Genomic DNA, 10,712 nt, shown 5'->3' with positions numbered 1-10,712 from the left:
TTTGTCTTGAAAGTAACTTTTAATTATTGCAGACGAGAACTCAACCAAAAGTCGTTGCCATCTTGCAATTTTTTATAGCCATAATTAGCTAACAAGCTTCTTTACAACATGTTCGCATTCAGAAGAAATTATAGTCCAGGTCTACAAGTAAACGCAGAAAATATGGTTGCATCGTAAAATGATGTTATCATCTCTTTGCTGATGTTATAATCTGAATTGTAGGCAATTTTATTATTCCGATTATAACAATTAAGTTGACCTACTATTACTGCCTGAATTTCAAACTAATTACTTTAAAATTTCAGGAAAGCACTACCTAGTCAACAAGAGCGTATACAGGATGTTCCTGAATTGAAGTAACAGATTCATTTTAAGCAAAATTCCTACAAACATAAAGTTTGATTTTTTCAAAATAAAAAAAAAATTCAAACAATCCTCAAGAAAATTCTAATAACATATTATTGGTAAGTAGTGATGAATAAATTAATAATAAGTTTTGGTAGGTACTCAATCTGTAACGAAGATTAATAAAGATTCGATAAACTGGTATAATCCTCACAGGAATACCCTGTATCCCGAAAACAAAGCGTTTGCATATTTATAGGATTTTTTTCTCTCAAAATTATCTAAGGAATCCCTCATTTTCCTAAATTGGGGATTTAGGAACAGCCTGTATATTTTTTTTCTTGAGGTGAAAGGTTAATAACAAAAAATTGGTCAGGTATGCATTAATTATTTCATAATTCGTTCTTCATCTTGGCGAGAATTCTGGAATTTTATATTTTGGAAGTTTTGCGATAGTAATTACTCTCAGTACCTGCTGTATCAAGGGCGTACCCAGGATCAAAAATAGGGGGGGCAAACCAGGGTCGTTCAGGTTGTATAAAATTTCATAAAATAACGATAAATTATCCTAATTTCATAATTTTCAATAGTGTAGATATTTTTTTATTATTAAAATAGTTATTTCAAGAATTTCGAAATTTAATAACGATTAATTTTTTGCTTCCAATTGAAAGGGCAGCTGTTCTCCCTTGCCCCTCGTTGAGTGCACCCATGCTCTTGCAGGGCAAAATCTTATTTTTCTGGTTCTAGTGACGCAATCCACTTGAAATTTTGAATAAAGCTTGAACGCAAAATCTCATCTTCATAGAATTCGTACTTTTGAAATTTTATCGAAAACAACATTCCGAATGAGTATATATGTATACGGAACCCCCTACTTGGATTATATCTAATTTAACTGTGGCATTCGAGATCCTATCCAGAAAAATTCAAGTTTTTAAATTTTTTACCATTTGAAAGTTATAAGACATAACAAAATTTGGTCAAGGATTCGTCATCAATTATTTGAGACCATTCCCGCATGAACTGAAGTGAAAATAATAATTTGTTATTTGAGTGAAATTTTTATTTCTTCTTCGTGTAACATTGATAATGTCATCGAGTATATTTCAGGGTTTGTCCCAGCTGTATTAGGTATATTTGAATTTGTCAATGATTTCGTCATTTATGAATCATATACATATTTCTTTAATTTATAAATACTGGATGTAAACATTTCGTTCTTGTTTGATTTTAAAGTATCAACAAAGAATACGTAGTAGGAAATATAGCGTGGTAAATAATATCTCATTTTGTTGTGAATATTTTAATAATATATCATTTTACAGACATTTTGAGCGTAGTTATAGTATTTAGAAATATTAGGAGGTATATATTTAGAAAGGTAATTCCCAGTTATATAAGAATAAACTATATAGGTAATTAGGATCCCGATAGAGTTATTATTTTACATTTCACACCAAACGATAAAATCAATATTTTCTTTAATAGACTCATCACATTTGTTTTCAATCAATCTCTCCTCAGAAGCGTAGCTTGCCTGTATCAAGATCAGTTGGAAGCCTAAAGAAAAGGCAAAGTTCTTCATAAGAGGATCACAAAATGCTTGAATTTCATTAAAATAAAAATTAACAGGGTGAGTCAGAAATTTGTACTGTGCTTTCATGGAGTGATGCTACATTACAAAATAAGTATAGTTTGATGAATAAACTTATGGCCCAAAATGCATATTAAGGGATATACATATATCCTTTCAAAATTGATAAAATGAATGAAATTTCGTGCGTATATGTATGTGTTAAAATACATTGTTTATTACACTTCTACATTTCTGATATTGTTATAAAGGGTGTTTTTAGAGGGTGATTGTAGTTAACACATATTGGCATTATTTTGTTTCATTTGGAAAGGAAGAGAAATTCTTTGACTTTCATGTTTTCCTTTTTACATTGAAAAAAAATCCAAAGATTCAGAAGCAGGCATGAATAAAACTTGAATATCTCAAATTTTTCCACACTAACTCGACGATATCAAAACTTTTCTCGCCTCTGAAAAGACGCATTATACATATTCTAGTCGGAGGACATCTGCTACGTCTGCTATAGGTAATATGTTTTCACATTGGTATTAATTATTTGATTGATTCATACGTTTAAAGTCATTTTGTGAAAAGAGGAAGTTAGAATTCTGATGGGTAAATTTTATAGTAATAATTTATATCAAAAATATAAACTATGAAGCTTTCAGAGGGAAATTGAAAAGTTAATTATTTTCCTTGAGAAATTCCAAAAGTTTTCTAGACAAAGAAAATAATACATAATTATTGGTTAATGCTAAGATGTCTAGAAATACTGGTGTGCGCTGCACTTGTGCAATTTTGATTCAGTGTACCTATATAAAAAGAATTCATTCATGTATTTCATTTCTTTAATTAATAAATTACATTGGCAAGTGTATTCACTTACCAAATGCAGCGCATCTCAGTAATATTTATGTATTATTACATAAAATTGTCAAATATTTACTCATTCATATAGTCAAATCTAGTACCTAGGTCCATTTAAAATGTTCCTCATTTCACCATCAAATTTTACATGTCAGCATCAACACGCACTTCATCTGATGTGAGCAAACATTCGACACAATCCTATAAAAGTGAAAGAGTCTAGGTTAAACATTTTTTTTCACAGAAAAACTTAGAAAATTGAGTTCATTGAGAAAATGAAATTCAATTTGGCATTCGAGAAAAAAAAATCACGAACATTGCAGTTTTTCCGCCATTTTGAAATATTTTTCAGGGTTCTTCACCTTTCCTGAATTGAGCATCCAAAAATACTTTGATTTGACCAGAAATCGAGAATTCAGAGATTAGTGATATAATAACTAGCCACACTCAATAGAAGATTGCTCAGAAATGACGTTGTGCACCCTGTATCTCACTTATGTTTATTCTGCTGCTGAATACTGTTGTTCTGTTTGAATCAATAGAGATAATCTTCATAAAATTGATGCACAGCTTAACGTTTCTATGAGAATTATCAGTAGAACTATTAGATCTATACCTTCAGATTGGTTACCAGTGCTATCACATATACTTTCGCCTCATATTCGTAAACAGGTTGCAGCCAAGAAATCTAAAGATAAATTTCATTTCTACCCGAACTTATTTCCAACACTATCTTACCTTCCAGAAACTAGAACTGCTAGATTAAAGTCACGCAAACTTTATGGATTAATACTTCTTTCAATCTGATTAAAGTGACAAGGAAATTTGGCGTTCGGAATGGAGTTCTTATAATGTCTTCAATAAAAGTCTAATCGTTGATCCTTCAAAGAAAGTTCTAGGTTTCAAACTTTGGAAAATTCGGTGTATTTTAAATCGACTTAGGACTGGTCATGGTAGTTGCAATAGTATGCTCTTCAAATGGCATTCTATTGAAATTCCACTATGTGAGTGTGGTGTAGAAGAAACCATTGACCACTTGGTGAATACTTATCCAGTGTATAAATTTCATGATGGTTTCCGAAGTATCCATTCAGTTTCAGTTTTTTTTTCAAGAATGGGTCGCTAACTTTGAATCAATATAAGAAAATCAACACTCACAAATTACGATTATTTGGTACAAAATCAGACAGATTCACACAAACACAAGTATATGACACCAAAACAAAATCACTAATGTGTTAATCACGTTTGTTGTGTTTGCTAACCATATGTCTAAGATTGGTTCATGAGAATTTCGATATGTCAAAATTGACCAGTACTTACTGCTGGAGCCATTGACACTTAGTTGTATACCTTATAAAATATCTACCCATCCGATTAAATTGAATTTGATATCTTTTGCAAAATAAGGAAATCAATGCCCTTTCAGACTTTCATGAGGATTATAACATTTTAAGAGGAGGCATAAAATTGAAAATTCCTTAGAAATATTTAATGGATTTAGTCCTTACCTACTGATAGAAATTCATAAATTCATTACCTATAGATAAATAAAAAAACAGAATAATTTAGAACAAAGGTCTCAAAGAAGGAAAAAGCAGTTTCTATGTTGTGACTCCACATGTAAATCATGCGATATTCTGTGATTTCATTAATTTTAACCTCAAAATATATTTTAGGATATCAAGATCTGCCAGAATAGAAAAAATTTATAAAGTCATTATAAGTAACTCCTATTAGGCATATACATATACTTTAATGAGAAATATACAGTTTTAGAATTAATCAGAAACAATTCATCATACCGCTTTCAGAAAAAATATGTTAAGACGACCTATTACCAGTATCCAGTTAAAAATGGATGATATTGCGGAATACGAAGAAAAACTTAAGGCAAAACCACCCTTTAAAGGATGGTTTGTTGCATGGAATCCGATAACTAAGCAAGAAGTTCATGCAAGAATTGGATATGTTCCTGACATGACAGACATGCCTGGATTGTCAGATTCATCTACAAGATCTCACTTGATGACCTAAATACTACAAAAAATAATATTGTGTTTATGGTCTATTTCTCTATTATGAAATTACTTGAATAATTATTTGCTTTACATACATCAATTGTAATATAAGTCAAAATATAAAACTGTTAGGGCTTATGTCCAATAAAAATTTACCAACAGATAATTATTTCCTTTTGTGCAATAAGCATATATTTGAATATTCATAAATTTGTGAGTTTTGATAAAAAGTTAGGTATAAAGAATACATTGGTAGATAATAATCCTAGAAATTTCGTTCATATTCAATATCAAATGTGATAATGCTAATAAAATAACACAATACATAATATAAAAAACTCAATTTTCATCAATAATTCCTAATAATCATAATAATTTCATTCAATATGCACCGAATATTTTACTTTAGGTTAGATACATATAACCAACAGAAAAAATTGTGTCAATTAGGTGAATGAGATGTTTGAAATTTTTGTTTGGGGTGACTAGTCAAATTATTTATGTTTCAGGACGAAAATAATGAGACCTTATATTTTATTTTTCAAGAGTTTTATTATTTGTTTTGAAATCAATTTTTTCAAGTGTCTAAAATAAAAAATTCATCAGCAGGTTTCAATGTGTCCAAAGTTACCCATAAGGCAATTCGTTATTTTCAAGGTAGAAAGAGTTATAAGAAATATGTTATCCATTCATGAATATTTCTCAAATTTTTTGATGAATTTTATTGTCGTATTGATTTGTGATAATTTTGTTTGATGTGTATTTTAATTTGTAATACTTAATGTTTAATATAAAATTTTATCTATACTAGAGTAACTCCTTATATCCTGTATTTTGCTATGAGAATATAATTTGACAAAATTCAGAAGAAATAATTTTTCCAAGATTGAGACTTTGACAATCGCTGAATAATATTGAGAATTGCAGAATATACGTTGACTTCAATCTGACAGAATTGAATGGCTTCCAATTATAAAACACGATGAGATTACAATTGGACTAAAAAGGTTGTTCTGCATCTAATTTCAATAAAATTTGATTTTTGTTTATGTCTTCAAGAAATCGAAAAATTTTTTTTGACAACGTTCATTCATATCTGTAATGTGAGAAGGAATGGTTTGAACGAAGTTTGAACCAAAAATTACTCGGAATGATATAATTTTTTTTATCTTCTCTTATTAATAATAATTTTTTTTTATTACCGATTCGACTATTTTTACCTTATTCAGGGTGAGTAGGAAGTACGAAGAAAATGTTAGATTCCTTTAATAATTTTAAAGATAAAATGTCCTATACATGGGACCGCAAACGCTTTGTTTTCGAAATACAGGGTTTTTCTTGTAGTCCTACTTTACTAACAGTTTATCAAATCTTCATTAATCTTCTTTGTAGATTAGGTAAATAAGTGTCAAAAATTATAATTAATTTAATTCATAATCGCTTACTGGATCTTATAATAATTTGAATTTTCCTAAGAATTACTGAAGAATTGTTTGGCAAGAACCGACAAGAAACCAAAAAGTTAGTACTAGTCTTTTTTCAAATTGAAATTTTCCAAAACGTAAATGGACAACATTTTGAAAAAATCTTCTATAGTGAAAATTTTAATAATTTTACTTTTTTAATAGGGACCGATATATTCAATCTCTTCGAATTGACAAAAGTAAAGAAAATAGAAAGCGTTCCTTCTAGGAACAGGACGCTACCCCCAAGGTTAAGTTTTGAAGGTGACAGTATCGAGTTGATTGATATTTTTTGGTGAGAGTCCAGACTGCACCATACTATCTCGATGAACCTGAAATCTTTAGAAAAATACAACGTTTCATGTTGTCTCAATGTCAATATTTCCTTCCTGACTCATGCAACTGTAAACCGGAACTGTAGAGTAAAAAATTCAATTCAATTTGTTCAGGTTTGAAAGAATTTTAACAAATTAACAGGTAGAAAATGTAGAATTATTTTGAATGCTAAATGGACATTTTATATGAAATTATTCACTTTGATAAAAATGCATCAGAAAATATAATATCATTTTCGTTTTCAATGTCAAAAACAATAGTTTTTCAACCATTCGAATAACATAATAATTATTGATATTTATGTATAAATCATTGACACGTTAAAACCGGTGTCGAAATAATCATTTTAATATTAATCAACCGGAACTTTTCCACACTCATAAAAATGCTTCAATATTCAAAACAAACAAATTTGAGGTGAATGTTATCATCACAAATTAGAGATTCGCTCGCAGTACTCGAAATGGTAAAAAGGTTGTAGGATTCGTGTAGAAATCCCATATTTTCGGAAAGAACATTTTGTATTTTGCACTGTAATAAAAACCAAGATTTTAACACAAAGGTGGATTCTGAAGATAACGATTTCAAAAACAACAAGATTTTCAATAGATCATCAGTTATTTTTCAGTTGGATAATGTATATACAGCAATTATATATTTTCAATGTTACGAAATTTAAATACCAGAATGAAATGATAAAAATCGCAAATGCACATACATATTTACTTCACATGACAAACACAAAATTCGTAGATACATCAGGCCAATACAATACTGTTTCAGAAATTTGTATGCACTACTGGTCCTAGAAAATACAGGGTTAGTCAAAAATGCTCGATCGGTCGATAAATATTGTGAATTTTGTGGTAGGATAAAGATTCAAATTTTGACGGAATCGACAGCCCTCAGTGCAAAAGCTTAAGTTTTTTTTTGTTTCTATAGATTGGTATACGAAAGTGATGAGGCACTGTACCACCCTGTTTTATTTTAATGGGAATGCCGAAATTTTATATCATACTCATAATCTTCATTTCGAAATATCCCACTTGTCATCATTTATCTGTGGAAATTTTATCTTGGAAAAATTTCATAGTTATAATGGTTTAGAGGAGAAATCATATCTTGATCACCCTTCGAGGTAATTGTATGATTTATTTAATGGATCAGTTCCGGATCAGTTTTCACGTCCGAAAGACACTGCGATTTTCAGAAAATGTCAATGAGTCCATTTTTAAAATTTTTTTACGTGTGGGAGACACTACCCTAGAACCTAGTAGGTAATTTTTTTTGTTGGTTCATGTTGTGGCTAAATTGATAAAATATTGGGGGTCTTGAAGGGATAGATTGTCAAATTCTCAATAAATGATCAACTGATTTGAATTCGTTTATTTCTAGGAATATTCAGATCTCATAACCTGTATTTGCAAAACTGTATTTTTACCGCAGAATTCCTCAACAGGTTGTAGCAGTTTCTTCGATTGTGGTTGAATTCTTTAACTGGCTGTTGGCATTTAAAATTTATCATTGTCTTCCTAACATGCCCATTCCTCACTCATTGAGTATATAACTTGCAAATTGATTTCATTTTAAAACTTTCATAGTATCGATGATGAGTATGGCTTCGAGGGATGAATGTGCTGAATATTTCTTTAGATCAGATATATCCTTAAACACCGACAATGTGATGATAATGAGAATATTTTCAATTGTAGAACAGTTATCTATGTGTGCAGCGTTCGAGCGTATATTTTCTGCTCGCTTCGCTGAATTACGGAAAATAGTGGTTTTCAACGTATTTTACATAATATTTTTTTAAATTTTGAATAGGATGGAAGTATTTTAATTCAAATTAAAAGTAGATTCCTTTAAATTGCTATTTATTATATATGTATATGTTATTTCTCGAAGAGTGATCACAATTGGTCATCGACATCTTGTGATTTAACACCTCCTTTTTCTACCATTTCAGTAAATTCATGATTCTCTTAAAAATTTCGGGTAAGAAAGGTATTTGAACGTACGTAGGTAATAATTAAGTGACCCGTTTTTTTCTGTTCTGAGGAAGCAACATTCTGATTGGAGAATTGAAAAGAAAAATTATGCCTGAAACATCCGGAAACCGCCCAAAATACGCAATAACATTCGGTAACGTTCAGCAAAGGGAACGTCATGTGTTTTTTAGCGTCAATAAATCATAAACAGTAGTATGTGGGAATTACAGGTCTTCTGGATATTTATGGATATAACGCAATGCGACACCTTTTATGGTTTTTGATGTTAATTAAATTTTTCCTTCCTGTTGTTTCTGATCCAATTAAATCTCATTCGGTACTTTGAATTTTTTAATATGTGTGTTCTCTTGATCAAGCTTGAAATGTTGCCCTTGAATTTTGGCGCCCTAGGCAACCGCCTACCCTGCTTACCCTCTAGCGACGGCCCTGATTTCTCTCAAAATATAGTCTTTATTTATGCCAAATCGAACCTCATATTCGAAAACCCTTTTTTCCATTTTTTAGTTCAATAAATTACAATTGTTTCGCTAAATAGTTTCAATAATAATAACTAATTAATCCAAAAGTGGAAAAATAATAACTGTCATTTTATTTTCGATTTAGAATGAATTTCCATCAAGTTAAGACCGAGTCTATATTAAATATAAATACTTTTTTCTATTCAAATGTGTTCAAATGAATAAATTTATAAATCTGCATACTTTGTATTACATCAAATTTAATAACTTTAAAAAGTAGTTCAGTCTCACAATTATAATGTATTTTTTGCAATTTCTGTTCAAATATTTCTTCCATCAACAGTTTCGAAATATTTTATTTCGTAAAGTAAAACTTTTCAAACCATCAATGAGTTTTAAAAAATGTGTGTCACTTTATATGTCGAAATAAGAAAAATTGTCTTGAAAGTTATGCGTGTTTCATTTACTCAACCTTGAGATTCCCAAAATTTTGCTAACCTTCTGAAGTTTTAGACATGAAATTCAATTTCATTATCGTTGGAGCCAGAAGAATGATTTTTGAGTGTTTATTAATTATAGTCAGATTATAGTGGAAGCAATCGAACGAATCCACTATAATTTTCAGAATTACTCGTATTTCGACTAGACAGTGATATCGTTAGCTCAAAAATAAGCATACGAAACCTCAAACAAAATTTTGTGATTTTCGCATCACTAGAAATTTTTTTTCAATGGGTTAGAATTATTTTATGCAACGTCCGTATTTCCTTCAAAATTTAAAGTTTTTTTGTTGTCGAAAAATATAATCATGCCAAAATGATATATCTCTCTGTTCGGGGAACGAACGCTCAAAGATCGAAATGGTTTTGAATTACTTAATTCTAGTCGCTCAATCCCAATCATGATCTTCCAAAAGTCTAAATATTAGATATAAGTTCTGAAATTAATGGATTTATCAATTATATCCAAACAATGTCTCCTACTGAGGTACATATAAAAATGATATTTTATAGCACAGATAAAAATAAAAAAGACAGAACAATTGTTTTCTTCCACATCTGAGGATGTATCTCATTCAATACGACTAGCATAATAAGATAAGTTTTAATTTAAGATCTATTATCCTTAAAATATTTCAATGTCCCTGAATTTTAACTGAAATTTTGAATGATTTCCTAATTTGAGCTTAACCGAATTTTTTGTATTGGTATTTTATGTTGGTTCCATTGAAATTGTTATGGGAATCCCTAAGGATCCTGTTCTCATAGAATAAGTTTTCATTCTGAATAAAGCAGCAGTTTGTCAGTGTCGAAATCGACGGAATGAATGATTTTATTTGTGGACATTTGACCAGAAAACCAAAAGTAATTATGTAATTTCAAATGGTATTAATGGCAACACTGTGATATTTTTCGATATTTCTTCTTTTTTATCGAATACAATGAATGTTTTTCGTGAATATTATTAAATACATATTATTATTGTGAATTATTGTGAGTTTATCAATTATTCAGTTAATCGACTCACTATTCGTGGTATTGAAGATAAATTTGAAAGTGAATTTTTTTACACGATACAAGAGTACCAGTACTAAATAGGTACTGAGCCGTACTTGATCGATTAACTGAATA

General features: G+C 29.8%; 1 long non-coding RNA gene across 1 annotated transcript; it reads right to left on the bottom strand.

The window, feature by feature from the left end:
• Positions 1-1,646: 1,646 nt before the first annotated feature.
• LOC123680336 lies at positions 1,647-3,587 on the bottom strand. The gene is made up of 3 exons (XR_006747501.1): positions 3,530-3,587; positions 2,896-2,992; positions 1,647-1,908 (listed from the first exon to the last, which is right to left on the bottom strand). It is a non-coding gene; the product is annotated as an uncharacterized LOC123680336 (long non-coding RNA).
• Between the last annotated feature and the right edge of the window lie 7,125 nt (positions 3,588-10,712).

This window comes from Harmonia axyridis, chromosome 5 (genome assembly GCF_914767665.1).
Source record: "Harmonia axyridis chromosome 5, icHarAxyr1.1, whole genome shotgun sequence".
Taxonomy (NCBI): Eukaryota; Metazoa; Arthropoda; class Insecta; order Coleoptera; family Coccinellidae; genus Harmonia; species Harmonia axyridis.
Note: the sequence above shows the minus strand (reverse complement) of the source record. Positions and strands in the feature narration are given on the sequence as shown.